The sequence below is a fragment of the Panthera tigris genome, chromosome D2, assembly GCF_018350195.1.
Source record: "Panthera tigris isolate Pti1 chromosome D2, P.tigris_Pti1_mat1.1, whole genome shotgun sequence".
NCBI lineage: Eukaryota > Metazoa > Chordata > Mammalia > Carnivora > Felidae > Panthera > Panthera tigris.
Window position 1 is genome coordinate 9,152,170 of NC_056670.1, and position 17,556 is coordinate 9,169,725.

General features: G+C 42.2%; 1 protein-coding gene across 1 annotated transcript in view; it reads right to left on the reverse strand.

The window, feature by feature from the left end:
- The window catches only part of CHRM3 (cholinergic receptor muscarinic 3), a 519,334-nt gene that overhangs the window by 119,393 nt on the left and 382,385 nt on the right, over positions 1–17,556 (reverse strand). The gene's annotated exons all lie outside the window — the stretch shown is intronic.

Sequence of the window (17,556 nt, forward strand, 5' to 3'; positions counted from 1 at the left end):
GAGGTAAAGAATCAGAAAGGCGGTTTGTTATATATGCCCTAGTTGTCTCACTCTCAGAAAACTAGTGCATTGAAAGCACAGCTTTTCAAATGCTGGGTAGCAAAAAGAAACCGACTCTACAGGGGAAGGGAGGAGGCATATCATACAACCTGCGAACCGCTTTTTTGCATGCCACATGCTGAAAACAGCCATCTACCACATGAAGCTGTTTCCATTTCATAATCGAATTACTCCCTCAAATAGGCCTGACCATTTTCATTTTTAAACCATTATTTAAAACACACATTATTTTGGGACAATGCAATCCTTCTGCTTACTCCTACTGCAGAAACTATCAGTGTAGTAGTGGAAGATGAAATATTGACAGAGTTGTGAATCTGTTAGTTTCCAAACAACAGTGGGTCAGACATTTTCTACTACAACATGGTGCCCGCCCAAGAAGGGATCACGGGGTGATGCCTTTCAACACCTGAAAGCATCTGAAAGGTGGATCAGCCCAGTGCTCCGACCATGGACGTTTGCTAGCACACACACGAGTCTAAAGCATGTATCTAACTGTGCCAGAATGTACATGGAGTCCACACAACTGATTTCCAATTTCTATTAGCGATTTAGGAAGTACTGGAAACATCACACCAAAACTCTGCCTCTCTGACAGAGCATTTCTGTCAGATGTTCATTTTGAGACCTGCATCCCTTCAAAAGTGTGGTGATTCTTCTCTCTCCTGTGACTTATGGGCAAAATCTCTGCTTTCCATTTCTCTTTTTTCTGTGATCCCCCTTCCTTCTCACTTCATCTCACTATACTTTCTTTCTTCAACTCTAAAGGAAAAGACAGAGTACAGAGGAAGGAGGAAAACATTAAAATTCCAACATTTATATATACATTCAACCTCGGATGCTCTAGAAAGATGAGGTTCCATCTGGGTGCAAATTTGACATATATTAGTTCAAAGCAGGAGTATTAACAAAGCCTTAAAACAAACCATAACAACAACACAAATTTCAACATATTGCATTTCTTTGATGAACTTAAAAATACGCTTAGCCAGAAGACTCCACAAAATGTCTCGTTTGTGTTCCCCACGCCAGAATGTAAATGTCATGGAGCATAGTCAATGTGGAAATAACAGCATAAAGTCCCCTTATACCTTATCACGTGGAGACCATGGTTTATTTTATACTCAACTCCGACAAAGATGAACTGGTCAGACCTAATGTGCTGCCAGACAAGCAAATAACAATTTCACTTATTTAAAATGTGATCCCTCTAGGGACGCCTGAGTGGCTCAGTCAGTTGAGCATCCAACTTTGGCTCAGGTCATGATCTCACAGTTTGTGGGTTTGAGCCCCAGGTCAGGCTCTGTGCTGATAGCTCAGAACCTGGAGCCTGCCTCGAATTCTGTGTCTCCCTCTCTCTGCCCACTCACGCCTCTCTCTCTCTCTCTCTCTCTCTCTCTCTCTCAAAAGTAAATAAACATTAAAAAATTTTTTTAAAAATATGATCCTTCTAAATCTGAGAAGAAAAAAAAGCCACACTGTTCACAAAAATGCAAGGATGATCAACCTTCAATAAAAATGGTGAAGCTTGTCAATATTTTCCCAATTTCTGAAGCTACAGTAAATCCACTCAGGAAGCATATTATTACAGATTAACAAAGCATTGTATAGGATGAAAGAAACAAATGAAATAATTAAGAGAAGGCCTTCATCTGTGTTCTCCTGCCTGACTCCAGTGAGTTTTGAGCACTGTATTTGGACAGTTAACAAGGACTGAAAGCCACGGGGACAGCATGGAGAAGACCCGCTTCACACGGGATTAATCACAAAACAACCCTGGAGTCACTGATGTGCTAACTCACAGCATGAGGGGTTGAAATCCTCATGAATGAAATCCCTCATTAGAGAGGGAGGGAGCCAAAACATAACAGACTCTTAAAAACTGAGAACAAACTGAGGGTTGATGGGGGGGTGGGAGGGAGGAGAGGGCGGGTGATGGGTATTGAGGAGGACACCAGTTGGGATGAGCACATGGGTGATGTATGGAAACCAATTTGACAATAAATTTTATATTTAAAAAAACCCCACATTTTTAAAGTTTATTTATTTATTTTGAGAGAGAGAGAGAGTGTGTGCATGCAAGCGAGTGAGCGCAAGCAGGGAAGGGGCAAAGAGAGAGGGAGAGAGAGAATCCCAAGCAGGTTCCGTGCCATCAGTGCAGAGCCTGATGAAGGGCTCGATTCCATGAACTATGAGATCACAACCTGAGCCAAAATCAAGATTCAGACGCTCAATGGACTGAGCCACCAGGCACCCTGAGAAAAATTACTTTAAATGATCATCCATAAAAGTAACCATTAAACCCATCTACTTTAGTAAAATTACTCTTAAAGACCATCAGAAAATACCCATTATCTCCCACCTACTTTTTATACCAGCTCACTTTCAAAATACAATTTAACAAAAAAGCAGTCGAAGGACTTTATATAAGTTAACACCAGAGAAGCCAATATTTTCTTAACTTTTGGTCAAAAGAAATGTGGTTGGTGCAGGAAATGTAATAATTTGTTTTTCACACAAAAAAGGGAAAAATAGTTATTAAAGATAATTCTACCCTCTTATGATTAAACAGTACCACAGCTAGATATAATGGAATGAAATTGGACCACTTTCTTATACCATACACAAAAATAAATTCAAAATGGACTAAAGACCTAAATGGGAGACCTGAAACCATAAAAATCATAGAAGAGAACACAGGTAATAATCTCTCTGACATTGGCTGTAGCAACATTTTTCCAGCTATGTCTCCTAAAGTAATGGAAACAAAAGCAAAAATAAACTATTGGGATTCCATCAAAATAAAGCTTTTGCACTGCAAAGGAAACCATCAACAAAACAAAAAGGCAACCTACTGAATGGGAGAAGATATTTTCAAATGATATACCTGATAAAGAGTTAATATCCAATATATATGAAGAACTTCTACAACTTAACACCAAACCCAGAAATAATCTGATTAAAATGGGCAGAGGTTCTGAATAGATAGTTTTCCAAAGAAATGCAGATGGTCAACAGACTCATGAAAAAGATGCTCAACATCACTCATCATCAGAAAAATGCAAATCAAAACCACAAGGAGATATCACCTCATACCTGTCAGAATGGCTCAAATTACAAAGAAATAACAAGTGTTGGCAATGGTATGGAGGAAAAGGAACCTTTGTGCACTGTGGTGGGAATGCAAACTGGTGCAGCCAGTGTGGAAACCAGTAGGGAGGTTCCTCAAAAAATTAAAAATGGAAATACCATATGATCCAGTAAGTCCACTATTGGGTGTTTACCCAAAGAAAACAAAAACACTAACTTGAAACCTCTGTGTTTACTGCAGCGTTAGTTACAATGGCCAAGATATGAAAACAGCCCAACTGTCCATCAATAGATGAATGGATAAGGATGATGTGGGGTGTGTGTGTGTGTGTGTGTGTGTGTGTGTGTGTGTGTGTATGTATGTATGTATAATGGAATATTAGCCATAAAAAAGGATGAGACTGTGCCACCTGCAACAACATGGATGGACCTAGAGGTTATAATGCTAAGTGACATAAGTCAGACTAAGACAAATATAAGATCTCAGTCATATGTGAAATCTAAAAAACAAAATGAAACCCTAAATGTATAAACAGACAAAAATCAGAATAAGACATATAAAAACAAAGAACAAGGGTGGCTCAGTCAGTTAAGCGTCCGACTCTTGATATTGGCTTAGGTCATGATCTCATGGTCATGAGATCGAGCCCTGTGTAGGGCTCTGCACTGAGTGTGGAGCCTGCTTGAGATTCTCTCTCTCCCTCTGCCCCTCCCCTGCTTGTCTACACAGGCTCACTCTCTCTTTTTCTAACAAAACAAAACAAAACAAAACAAAACCCAAAACAAAGAACTGATGATGGCCAGAGGGAAGGGGGGAGGGGTATGAACAAAACGGGTGAAGGGGTGTGGGGGGTACGGGCTTCCAGTTATGGAATGAGTGAGTCATAGGCTAAAAGGCTCAGCATGAGGAACAGTGTCAGTGCTATTGCAGTAGTGTTTTATGGTGACAGACGGTAGCTACAGTTGTGAGCTGAGCATAATGAACAGTCTTGTTGAATCACTCTGTTGTACACCTGAAACTAATGTAACATTGTGTGTCAGCTATTCTCAGATGGGAAAAAATGATGCGCAATGTCATCAAAGATAAGATCAGTTCTATATTGACAGATTTTCAATATCAACAGCTAGTGTGCAAATGTGAGTTAACAGATTAACAATCTGTTCTCATGTATGGATACTAGAAGCTAATTTGGGAATTATCCAAAATTGGATGTTTACAGAAATGTGACAGCAATTGAATACTGTTATCTGGCCCACATAATGGTTGTTCTGATGTTTAAAAGACATTAAATTTATTTATATGACCAGAAACCTCTTGAAAATGTAAAACGAAAGAAAAAAAATGATGGAATGGGCATACAGCAATGTAATACCAGTTACTTGCTTAATATTAAAAGTGGTTTAATAGCTTATAAAACTTGTAAATTAATAAACGGAAACACTACTGCTTGTTCAGAGAGAGTGGTAATTAAAAGCACGGAGAGCCGAAACAAGCCTTTGAATTCATACAGCCTACCCAACTCCCACGTTTTTACTGGTAGGAAAATAAAAACACAGGTTGATCAGGTTAAGACAAAGCACAGGATGTATACAGCAGACCCTCGCCACTCTTCCTGCTCTAATGTCTGAACTCTTGGCTTGGTACTGAAACATCCATTTGAGTTATTGAATGGTCACACGATCTAATACAAATTACAGGTCAGTCAAAGGGAAAAAGACAAAGAAGGGAACAACCTTGTAAGTGGGAGAGACAAAGCTCAAGTCGATTCGCAGGCGTGTGCTATCCTTGTGAGGTTTCTCCCTACCCATGTCTATACAGTCACCGCGGCAAATAGTGTACCTCTCATTGCTGCATATTCCGTCCCATGTACAGTCAGCAGTGTTAGAGCCGACACCTGTATCTAATTTGTGTTACTGTAATCTGTATATTTTCCATTCGGAAATACTTGCCGTCCAGAAACTAAAAATTTTCTGACCTACACAGCTGACGGGGGGTAGTCTGGGAGGAAGCACGGGTTAGATTTCTCTGAAAGTTACACATCTGCTGGCTTCCAGTGCAGAAGGTTGTGATACAGTGAGAATTCCCCGACGTCCTCAGAAAGCCGAGGCCGTAGGCCAATTTCCCGCCTTAGAGTGTTCTGCGTAGTCCAAGCAGACGAGATGTTTTCACGCTGAGAAGCTCAAAAGATAAGAGCATCCACAACAGCTTTAGATGCAGGACTGCTAATCTGATATGTTTAATTCCTCTGCCTGAGCAGTTAAGTAAAATTTTGGTTGTTCCTAGGAATCATTTTGTTTCATATTAACGGTCTCACCGCTGACCACCAGTTTTTTAAAAGTCCCTAATGTGGGCGTGTTCCCTCTCATTCTTTTCTGGAATTAGGATAACTTGGTGGATATTCCATGAGGTGACTGTCCTCAAAGGGAAGGCCACTGATCTTGCCGGGACCCTCCTGACAGCTCCATCCCAGCGAAAAACGATAGGGTCATTGTAATTTTATTTATTTAATAATTTTATAAATTACAAACTTATAAATAAATGTATTTACTTATTTAAAAATTTTGTGTATCACTACCAGGAGCAGACAAAATTGTTTTTTTCTACATTTTTTTTAATGTTTATTTATTTTTGAGAGAGAGAGAGAGAGAGAGAGAGACAGAGTGTGAGCAGGGGAAGGGCAGAGAGAGAGGGAGACACAGAATCCGAAGCAGGGTCCAGGCTCTGAGCGGTCAGCACACAGCCCGACATGGGGTTCGAACCCACGAACCTGTGAGATAACGCCCTGAGCCAAAGTCGGGCACCTAACCCACTAAGCCACCCAGGTGCCCCAGGAGCTGACAAAATCTCAACCTTTTGAAACAAAAGATAAAACTACATTAAAACAAACAATCCTGAAGGAATCCCTAGAGAATTAAAATAACCAGTGCCACACCATCATTCAGAATGGATACAGATTTTAAAAGCAGCTCAGTAATTCACATGCTAACACTGGGAAGGTATCCAAATGTGTGACAAATAATGAGAAATAACTGAAGCCCATTTGTTGTGTTTTCTGAAAAATAACTCAGAGGCCAGTCAAACGGTCTCTAGCCAGGAAGAACGACCAGCAAGTTCAGGATTTGCCTTCCTATTGGTACTTGTTTTATAAAAGATAATCATTTTCTATTGAATGGCATCTGTGGCTAGACCAGTCACAACTACAGGCTAGGTCTTGCTGTAAAATGCAAATCAGAGCTGTGTCACTTACTCTTGTCGTAAGTTACCAAAGACCATAGCAACACCACAACTTGGCTAGCAAAGTGTCAAGCTCAGGGTCCAAGGCTTAGGTGTTCAACTGGACTGTGTGGTCCACTATTTGAATGTCCTTAGAAAGAACCAGTTATCCTCTCTGAGCCGTGAACTTCACCATCTTTAAATTCCATTCAAGTTCTAACATCCTGTGGCTTTATACAAACACATTTTGGTTTTCACAGACAGCTAGAAACAACAGGAAAACAATGAATTTGAAAGTCATCTTTATAGTTGGTTGAAGATGAAGACAATCTTATAAAACGATCTCATCCACTTGTGAACATTAAAATGCATGTTAATATTGAAAGTTTCTCAGGAATTGTTTGGCTGGGACCCACACAAGAAAAGGAAGTGGCTTTTTGTCTGTCTGTTCCAAGGCTTTTCTCAGAGCCTGCCAGCTAGGCTTTCTTTTTCTTTCTTTCTTTCTTTCTTTCTTTCTTTCTTTCTTTCTTTCTTTCTTTCTTTCTCTCTCTCTCTCTCTCTCTCTCTCTCCCTCCCTCCCTCCCTCCCTCCTTCCCTCCCTCCCTCCCTCCCTCCCTTCCTTCCTTCCTTTAATTTTTTTATCTTTATTTTTGGGAGAGAGAGAGAGAGAGAGAGAGAGAGAGAGAGAGAGGGAGGGAGAGAAGGGCAGTGAGAGAGGGAGACACAGAACCTGAAGCAGGCTCCAGGCTCTGAGCTGTCGGCACAGAGCCTGATACAGGGCTCAAACCCACAAAGTGAGATCATGACCTGAGCCGAAGTCAGACGCCCAACCGACTAAGCCACCCGGGTGCCCCTTTTCTTCTTTTTAAAAAATCAATATTCTGGGGCGCCTGGATGGCTCAGCTGGTTGAGTGTTCAGCTTCGGCTCAGGTCATGATCTCATGGTTTGTGAGTTCCAGTTCTGTGTTGGGCTGTGCTCAGAGCTCAGATCCTGCTTGGGATCCTCTGTCCCCCACTCTCTCTCTGTCCCCCCTCATCCCCCCACTTATACTCTCTCAAAAAAACATTAAATTTTTTTTTTTAAAAATCGGTATCCTGAGTAAGAATTGTAAGACTAATGACGTATATTTATAGACAACATATACATACTACTGTAGACCTCCTTGCCCCTGTCCACCTATCCAGGGTGCTTCTGGAATCCTCCTGCCCCATTTCTTTCTCACTTTTCCAGCTGAATCTGTAGACTTCTGTCCTGTGTCTTCACTCAACTCCATGAGGACCTGGCCCCTGCCCCCCTTCCACATCATCTTAGTGTCCGTGCCTAATGAAATACATTTGGCTTCCCCCCCTCACGTTCTCAGAGCTGGCAGAGATCATACTGAGCCTTCTGTTTGGCAAATCTTTGGATGGCCAGGAGGATGTGTCATGATCTCAGACATCAAACGATAACATTGACTAGAAAACCAGAAACACCAATGGTAGCACTTGTATGGCTGGTAAAGATGCAGAGATATCTAGACGTATTTGCTCTTCTTAATTCATCTTGCTTCAGCACGTCTTTAATTATATTACTGAAACTGTTCAGCCCGCCCCTTTTAAAGAAAGTCTACTGATCTTGACAGACTGTGGGACGTGCCTTTTTTTTTTTTCTTCAGAAGAGACTGCTGCGTATATCTTCCTGTATTTTTGTTTGTGGACTATTACCAGTTAACGATAATAATCTAACTGTGAATAATTGCATTGTACATTTTTCTTTTAACAGTTCCTTCCACGAAGTCACACCCTTTGTACAGCTGCAGAGTCGATGTGGCTTTGACTGCCAGTGTGACTTTCATGTCAACAGAGGTACGTTTTGAGGCACAAGCCCAGTCTTGGCTCTACTGTGTCTGTGCTCCAGGAGATTAATTGACTTAGAAACCAATACTCTGTGCAGGAGGTCAGGGAACTCACCTTGCGCTTTTAGGTCTGCTATTAACAGCTTTGTGTCTGCCTCTGTTTAGGTTTGCACAATTGCCAGGCTAAAGAAAGGGTATTTATCGTTAAGTAATCCCCAAAAGACTGAGGAAGAATTTTCTCGGGTAATCCCCAAAAGACTAAAACGGAACTAACTGTGTATTTATTCAGTGTGGCTGGGAAGGTGATACTCTGGTTAATAACAGCTGAAATATATGCATTATTTCCTATCACTTACATACTGTGCATTGACTGGCTAATCTTCACATTAATTTTCTCTTCCTCTGGGCATACAGCTAGATAACATTCTCTAGCCTCCTTCATAATTCGGGAGGGTCTGGGGTTACCAATGGGCTACGAGCAGAAGTACTGAGCACCACTCCAAGCCTGGCTCACAGCATCCTCCCCTGAGCAATTTTATATGCTCTTTTTCTCTTCCAAATTGCTGGAGTGGAGACACCCTTACATGATGGAGCCGGAGGATGGGACAATCATCATCAAATCACTGTTCAGAGAAGAGATGCCTGACCAGGAAAACTCAAAGTGGACTCTTGCATGAGCAAAACATATGCTAATACTGTTTTTCTTTTCTTTCTTCCTTTTTTAGCTTCTTAAAAAGTAACTTTCATTTACTTCATGGACATGAATTGCATCTTAATTTTCAGATTTAAAAATTTTAATTTGTTTTTTTGTATTTTACTTCCAGTGCAGTTAACATATAGTGTGTACACTATAGTGATTCAACAATCCCATACATTACTCAGTGCCCATCATGATAAGTGTCCCTTAATCCTCATCACCTAGTTCACCCATCTCCTCCCTCGCCTCCCCTCTGGTAACCATCAATTTGTTCCTTATAGTTGAGAGTCTGTTTTGGATTTGTCTCTCTCTCTTCCCCCCGCCCCCTTTTGTTTGTTTTGTTTCTTAAATTCCATACACGAGTGAAATCATATGGCATTTGTTTTTCTCTAACTGGCTTATCTCACATAGCATTATACTCTCTAGATCCACCCATGTTATTGCAAATGGGAAGATGCCATTCTTTTTTATGGCTGAGTAATGTTCCATTATGTATTCCACTACACACACACACACACACACACACACACACATACACACACACCACACCTCTTTTTGACAGTTGGGCTGCTTCCATACTTTGGCTATTGTAAATAATGCTGCAATAAACGTAGGGATGAATATCCCTTCAAATGAGTATTTTTGTATTCTTTGGGTAAATACCCAGGTGTGTGATTCCTGGATCACAGGGTAGTTCTATTTTTAATTTTTTGAGGAACCTCTACACTGTTTTCCACTGTGCCAGTTTGTATTCCCACAAACAGTGCAAGAGAGTTCCTTTTTCTCCACATCCTCGCCAACACTTGTTGTTTCTTCAGTTTTTGATTTTTAGCGATTTTGACAGGTGTGAGGTGATGTCTCATTGTGGTTTTGATTTGCTTTTCCCTGACGGTGAGTGGTGTTGAGAATCTTTTCATGACTTCAGGTTATATTACAAAGCAGTAGTAATCACAAGGGTATGTACCAGCACAAAAATAGGCACATCAATGGAACAGAATAGAAAGGCCAGAAATAAACTCACAATTATATAGTCAACTAATTTCCAGCAAAGGAGGAAATAATATGCAATGGGAACAAGACAGTCTCTTCAACAAATGGTGCCGGGAAAACTGGACAGCTCCATGCAAAAGAATGAAACTGGACCATGTTCTTACACCATACACAAAAATAAACTCAAAATGGGGTAACGACCTAAATGTGAAACCTGAAACCATAAAAATCTTAGAAGACAGCCCGGGCAACAATTTCTTTGGTGTCAGCCACAACAACGTCTTTCTAGATTTGTCTCCTGAGGCAAGGGAAACAAAAGCTAAAATAAACTATTGGAACCACATGAAAATAAAAAGCTTCTGCACAGAAAAGGAAATAACGAACAAAACTAAAAGAGAATCTACTGAATGGGAGAAGATAGTTGCAAATGATATATCCGATATATAAGCAACTTATACAACTCAGCGCCAAAAAATCAAATAAATAATCCAATTAAAAATGGGCAGAAGACATGAACAGACATTTCTCTAAAGAAGACCTACAGATGGCCAACAAGCCAATACTGTTTTATTCCACTGAGTTTTTGGAACTTATCAATTATATTAGCTAGAATTGTCATAATTAATACGTATTCAATACCCTCTCAAAGAATTAAGGTAGCATAAAAAATACTTCATAATCAAATGAAATTTAATCTTTCTTTGGTGATTTAACATATTCTGCAGAGTCTTTCATTCGGGGTCATCCAAATAAAAAACATAAGAAAGTCTAGTTGCTGAAGCTCAATGGTTGTCTGATTTCCCAGTATTAAAATATTGGCCCTACTTGGGATTCAGGAGAAAACCCTTGATTATTCAGTCTAAAATTACAGCAAAAATGACAACTATTCTCATTAACAATGTACTTTATATACATGAATGTACATATTTTTGTGTTATAAACATATAACATATTTTATACACAAAATCTTTTTTATGCATATCGGCACATTTAATCCCCCAAATATTCTCTGAGATACACGGCATTAACTTTACACACTAGAAAGCTGTAGGTATGGTATGTGGTCACTTACCTAACGTCGGACAGGCTTGTTCAATGCCAGAGCTACAATCTGAACTCAGTTGTGCTGATCATCACACTCATTCTTATTAAAAGATGAGTCGGAGAAAGTGGTTCCCACATCCTCTTGCACGGGTCGGCGTGTTCACACTGCAGTGTGGGCTGTGTTTCACCCCACTGACCTACATTCAGGTCACAAGGACCTCTGGCTCGCCAAATCTGATGCCCCTCTATTGACCACTTCCGCCATTGGAACCTCCTGTCTTGGCTTCTAAGACTTGATTCTCTCTTGGCGTTCTCTCCTCCTCACAAGCTTCTCCGAAGCTTCCACACGGCTTCTGCCCCGTGAAGTTCTCACCCCGCATGTGGGTGGCTTTACTTAACTGCCCGAGTCCCCTGCTTCTACCGGCCACCTCGAGGCGGAACACTTGTCTCTTCACGTTCCAGACACGGCTTTAGCTGCCTGGTGGGTCCACCATGATGTGATGACTCTGGCACTTGAGACTGTGGGCATCCAGCATCTGAATTCACAGTCTTTCTTTTCCCACCTGGTCTTACGGCATGCTCTATCTGAATTGGTATCATTGACCTATTTACAAAAGCCAATACCCTAGATCTGAATCTTCTCCTGACGTTCTCCCGGGTTTACTGCAATCACCCAGTAATTAGTCTTCCTGCCTTCTGCCTGGCCCCTCTGCCAGCTGTCTCTGCGTTCAGGCCGGAGTGGTCTTTCTGAAAAGCACGTCTTCTCGTTGAATTTGCTTGCACAATGTCCTTTAATGGCTCTCTCTGACTTCCAACTCCCTGGTTCTACCACAGGATTTCCACAACCTGGCATACTGTTCACCAAACCCCTCTCCTGCACTCTTCTCACTCGGTTCTCGCCCTGCCTTTCACTGTGCAGTGTGGACACCTCAAGCGGGTGGACCCCACAGAGCTGAGGTTTTGCCTAATTACAGTGTCTACCCACAGGAACGTTGTGAAGTTGAAAGAGATAGCACATGTAAAGTGATCGGAATGGTATTTGGTGCACAGTACTTCTAAGTGTTGGTGATAGTTATGATTTGCTTTTGCCTCACCGTAGCCTAGCTCAGTGGAGAGAAAATGTTAATACAATGGACCATATATAACTGGGGAGGGGAGTGTTCTTAGAGTGCATTTTAAAAATAAAACTAAATCAGGGGCGCCTGGGTGGCTCAGTCGGTTAAGCATCCGACTTTGGCTCAGGTCATGATCTCGAGGTTTGTGGGTTCGAGCCCCACGTCGGGCTCTGTGCTGACAGCTCAGAGCCTGGAGCCTGCTTCGGATTCTGTGTCTCCCTCTCTCTCCCTGCCCCTTCCCTGCTCGTGCTCTGTCCCTCTCTCAAAAATAAATAAACATTAAAAAAATAAATAAAATAAAACTAAATCAGACTGCATCTTGATAAAAGCAACACCCAGCCCTCCTGAAACCAAACCGACATCAGGAGAATGACAGGCTGATGCTATTGTAGGGCAAACAAAAGATGGTTCAAAGTGTAGCTGATGAATCCCTTCACGTACAGTATGGTTGGCCCTTGACCAGCATGGGTTTGAACAGTCCGGGTCCACTTACACATGGATTTTTTTTCCTAATGAATACAGGACAGTACTGTGAATGTATTTTCCCTTCCTTGTAATTGTCTTCATAACATTTTCTTTTCTCCAGCTTACTTTATCAGAAGAACACAATATAAAATACATATAACATAAAAATACGTATTAATTTACTGTTTATGTAATTCGTAACGATTCCAGCCAATAGCAGGCTATTAGCAGTTACGGTTTTGGGGAGTCCCAAGTTGTAATGTGCAGATTTTCAACCGCGCTGGGGTTGGCGCCCCAACCCCTGTGTTGTTCAAAGGTCAACTGTGTACTCAAACAAGTCACCTGAGATAATGTGTTTAACATATCAGATCTGTTGGGGCACCTGGGTTGCTCAGCTGGTTGAGCGTCTGACCTTTAATTTTGGCTCAGGTCATGATCCCAGGGTCATGGGATCAAGCCCCGCATTGGGCTTCCTGTTGAGAGTGGAGCCTACTTAGGATTCTCACTTTCCCTGCCTCTTTCTCTGCCCCTCCCCTGCTCACGCCCTCTCTACAAATGAAAGAAAAAAGTATCAGATTTGTTGATATCATGAAAGCACTTGGACCCACTTTCTAAGATTACTTATACCCACGTGTGCACACACACATGCACACTTGACAGGGTTTGTACAATGTAATTTTACTCAAAGAAAATATTTCCACCTCCTCGTGAAGGAAAGCCTCCTAAGTGCCAAAGAAGGAAGGATCTACAAAGTAATCTTTTCCATGAAGATTAAAATAAAAACCATAGCCCATTGGCGATGGCTGCTTCCACAGTTAGTTCAGTCCCCATGTTTTCATGAAGGAACTAACTCTTGTCAATCACAGATAATACATGTGGAGTCAGGAGAAATCATTATCCAAGGCAAAAATTAGCTGAGGAAACCACAAGATATCAAGAGATAATAAGAAATTAGAACCTAAAAGAAAGAAGGAGGAAGGAACAAAGGAAGGAAGAAAGGAAGGGAGGGAGGGACAGAGGGAGGGAGGGAGGAAGGAAGGAAGGAAGGAAGGAAAGAAGGAAGGAAGAAAGGAGGGAGGGAGGGAAAGAGGAAAGAAAGAAGGATGGGCAAGAAAGAAATCTCACACTGAAAGAAGAGAACGGATAAAGGCAAACAAGGACAAGGAGACTGAGGGGCACAGAGAAGTCAGTGCAGCTGCGAAAGAAGAGAGCCATCCATCTATGTGGTCTCCATGCGGCCAGACAGAAAGCCAAGGGTTTAGGTGATTTATTTTTCTATGTTTGTATCCTCAAATTCTCATCCCAACTAAATTCCCAAATCCATTGAAAATAATACAACCTCTATAACTCAGAATATAATTTTAAGAAGTCACATAACCAAGTCACATCAGGCTTCCCTACAGCATTAATTTCACCTTACCTATACAAAAGAAATACTCCTAAATGAAGTTACAGGGGGTTCATCTATGATCATGGGCTGCTGGGGATGCTGGCCTCGGGCTGTGTGGCTTTATACGGGAGTGGTCACACTGCGGAGGCTGGAAGGCTTGCCTCTATCTCCCTGGTTCTGATTGTTCTGAGACCCTCAAATCACACAGAAGGAGCCACAGCCTTGCTGAGCGGTCGCAGAGCTGGCACGTGTGGCCGGCAGAAATCTCGCCAAGTCAGCAAACTGACAGATGACAAATTGGAAAGCGAGCAAGGGGACAGAGGGAACAATGGGAATGCTGGACACCTGTAGGACACAACGCTGTTTGGTTTTAATTAACAATTTGGTATGCAGATCTAGTAAGCAATGGAAGGAGAAAGAGACGAAACCAAAACCACTGAAAAACAGACCTGGGAGAGACATCAAAAATAAGTGAGGACCGCCTCCCCCCTGCCCCCGCAAATATTTATCAAGGGAGGAGACACATGTCACAGGACTTGTGTAAGGCTTTGCTGCTGAGAAGTTAATTTGGTCCCTAAAAAGATGAGCAAATAGAAACGAACAAACCCATACATCAAGGTTGATTAGGATTAGTAAGTGATCACCGTAAATACAGAGAGAGGAAAAAGTGTCCACTCGTCCTGACAAGCGACGAGAAGATAATGATAAACTACCCTTCTGGAAGGAATAAGAGTGGAAGTGGAACCACAGTCAGAGACATCACCTTGTTGAACCTATAAGTGAGTCTCCTTTAAGGAAAGGGCTTTTTATGGTCATTGTGAGTGTTTATAATCAGGGAGGGAAAAGTTGGACAAAAAAGGCCAAAATGAATAGGATTTGGCATCCCCTGTAATTGTGGCTCGAAGGAGAGGAATGACAGGATCGCGTGTGGGTAACGTCCAAGTCATTTCTGAATCACATCCAAATCCCCTAGCTGCTATCAGGAAAACACTGTGTGCGAACCGACCGGCCCACCATCATCCACCTCGCGGCAAGGGACGCGCAGTCCTGAGGCTGCCCTTCCAGAATCCTACAGTGTTGCTGGAAAGGGGCCAGACAGAGGCGGTGGAAAGGAGGAAGGTCGGGAAGGGGGGCTGTGAAGTCTGTATAAATTCTCATCTGCCAGGATGAGTGTGTTCTTACACAACAAGGGATGCACGTCTAGAAGATCATGAAGGCGTGGGTAGGGTAAACATGGAACATTTATAGCCAGATGCTATGAAAACCCAGAGCTGGGGAGAGGCTGGTGGAGGTGAAGGTGACGCCCTGGAGATGTCTGAAGTAAACTGAGGATAAATCAAAGTATCACTTAATCAGTATATAGTAAACCTCCTTCACTCAGTACTTCAAGAACTGGTAAAGGCTGAAAATACATAGCACTCCAAAGGATGGCTTATGTCATATCAAGTCTAATAGTTCAACCTGATGTTTTGAGAGTATATCCCTATTGGGTTCCCCTGAAGAAAAGAAGCTGGTATATCATCTAGGTGTCCAAAAATGCGACCTTTCAATGATTTGACGATTCAAGTGTGTTGCTAATGCCTTTCATCCACCCTAGAATACAGCCTGATCTCTATGAGCGACGGTTCCTTTGTTCTTTTCTGCACTCATTGGTGTCTGAATAGCACAGATTATTAGGCAGCCTTATGACCTGTGTGCTCAGCGAACAGAAGCCCGTGTCTTCTCGCTTTGTGCACACCCGTGCCCTAATCCCTTTAAACAAAACTTTGTGCCTTTCTCAGATCTGGAGCTTACTGTTTACTGACTTATACGTGATATACTTAATGTTTTATCGGCCTGAACCTTTGCTGCAATTCGGTTGGTTATAACTATCCCACCTCAAACAGCACAATCCCAGAACAAAGTTTTATGGCATGACATTAGTTCTCTTTGTTATTTGTGATGGCAATGACTGGTCTAATTCCACATCCATCTCACTGCATTATTAAGCAATCCATATTTCGTCCCCAATCACAGTGCCTCGAAAAACTGCCAATTGTCTTTCTGAAATCAAGACGCTCTCATCTGAAACCAAGATGCACAATGTTTAACGATACCGATCTCTTCTGTCAAATCCGTGATGATGTTGTTGGGGCTTGACTTTTGGTGAGCTCTTGTTCGTCCCACTTCTAGTTATCCATTGTTCACAACAGTGTTTAATAACCTTTTCTAGAATACAAACGGTACAGTGCATTACAGAGACAGCCAAAAGCTTTGGTTGAGGGAGTAAGTGCTCCAGTTCATGGATGAAGGATGTACCATTTTACATTGTACTAGATGGGCAGTCCCCGGTCGTGGACCTCATCTAGCAGATCCTGTCCTAGGGCTGAGTCTTTCTTTCCTGTCCTTCCCTTTCTTAAAATTGTGTGAAGGGGAAAGGGAGACACGGATTATGGCGTCTAGTTTTGAGCGGCAATGTTGAGAGAGACGAGAATGTATTGAACGATCCTTTATAGCATTATCCTACTGAATACCTGGCACTAGTTTGAAAGTTTTACTTAAGATACTATGTTTTCGATATGGTTTTTAGGACTTTAGAGTCATTACTTCATGTAATCTTTTGCAACAACTTTATAATGTAGAAACCAGTATGACCCCCATTTTACAGATGAGAATAGTCAGGCACAAAGCTGGTAAATGGTGGAGCCTGGATTCAAACCGAGGGAGTCTGGCTCCACAGTCTGTGCTTTAGGCCACTCTACTATGCTGCTCCGGAGCTAAGAGGAGACATATCCACAGAGGCTGTATCGTCACGTGATGCCTTTTTCAACAGAGAAGACAGCGCGAACAGAATGAATGGAGAAATGGATAAAGCACACAAGAGAGCCCACATGCGCAGAACGGGTCAGACTTCTCGAACTACAACATGCATAAAACATGTATAACATGTATACAACATGTATGATGAGCCTTCAGGTGTACAAATACCTCTGCAAGGTAAAAGCCTCTTAGGGCTAAGAAGCCACACCAGGGCCGGATCCATCAAATCTCCCTTCTTACAAACTCACCGGGATTGCCCTAAAAACTCCACCTGCCGCCCCCACCCCCAGCCCTGTCTGCTGTCACTAACACCGGCTGCATTAAACCTCAGGCTTCTCCTCAAATTCGGCTCTGGGATTATCTATTTCTCCTCTCTGTTTTCCACAGATAATACAATGACGGTTGCAATATGCCACAGGTTTGTGGCATATGGTAACACGATATGTTCAACAGTTGGTCTTTCACAATACCTTGTGCTTTTTTCCACCTGAAAATGGAAATCTTGAGCAAACGTGTTACAGGCATCCCCGCAGGTACACAGGCGGCCGGGGACACAGCAACTACTGCTTGGTGAGGACTTCTGGGAAGTTCGGAGTACAAGCTAAAGCTGTACTGAATTTTCTGTGTAAGGGGGCTTGGAACACTTCTTTATTCATGCTATGAAAGATAATATGTGTTTTTAAGGCATTTTTCACGGCAGGATTTTTTTTTAATGTTTTATTTTATTTTTGAGAAAGAGAGACAGAGACAGAGAGCACGAGTGGGGGAGGGGCAGAGAGAGAGTGAGACACAGAGTCTGAAGCAGGCTCCAGGCTCTGAGCTGTCAGCACAGAGCCCGATGTGGGGCTCGAACCCAC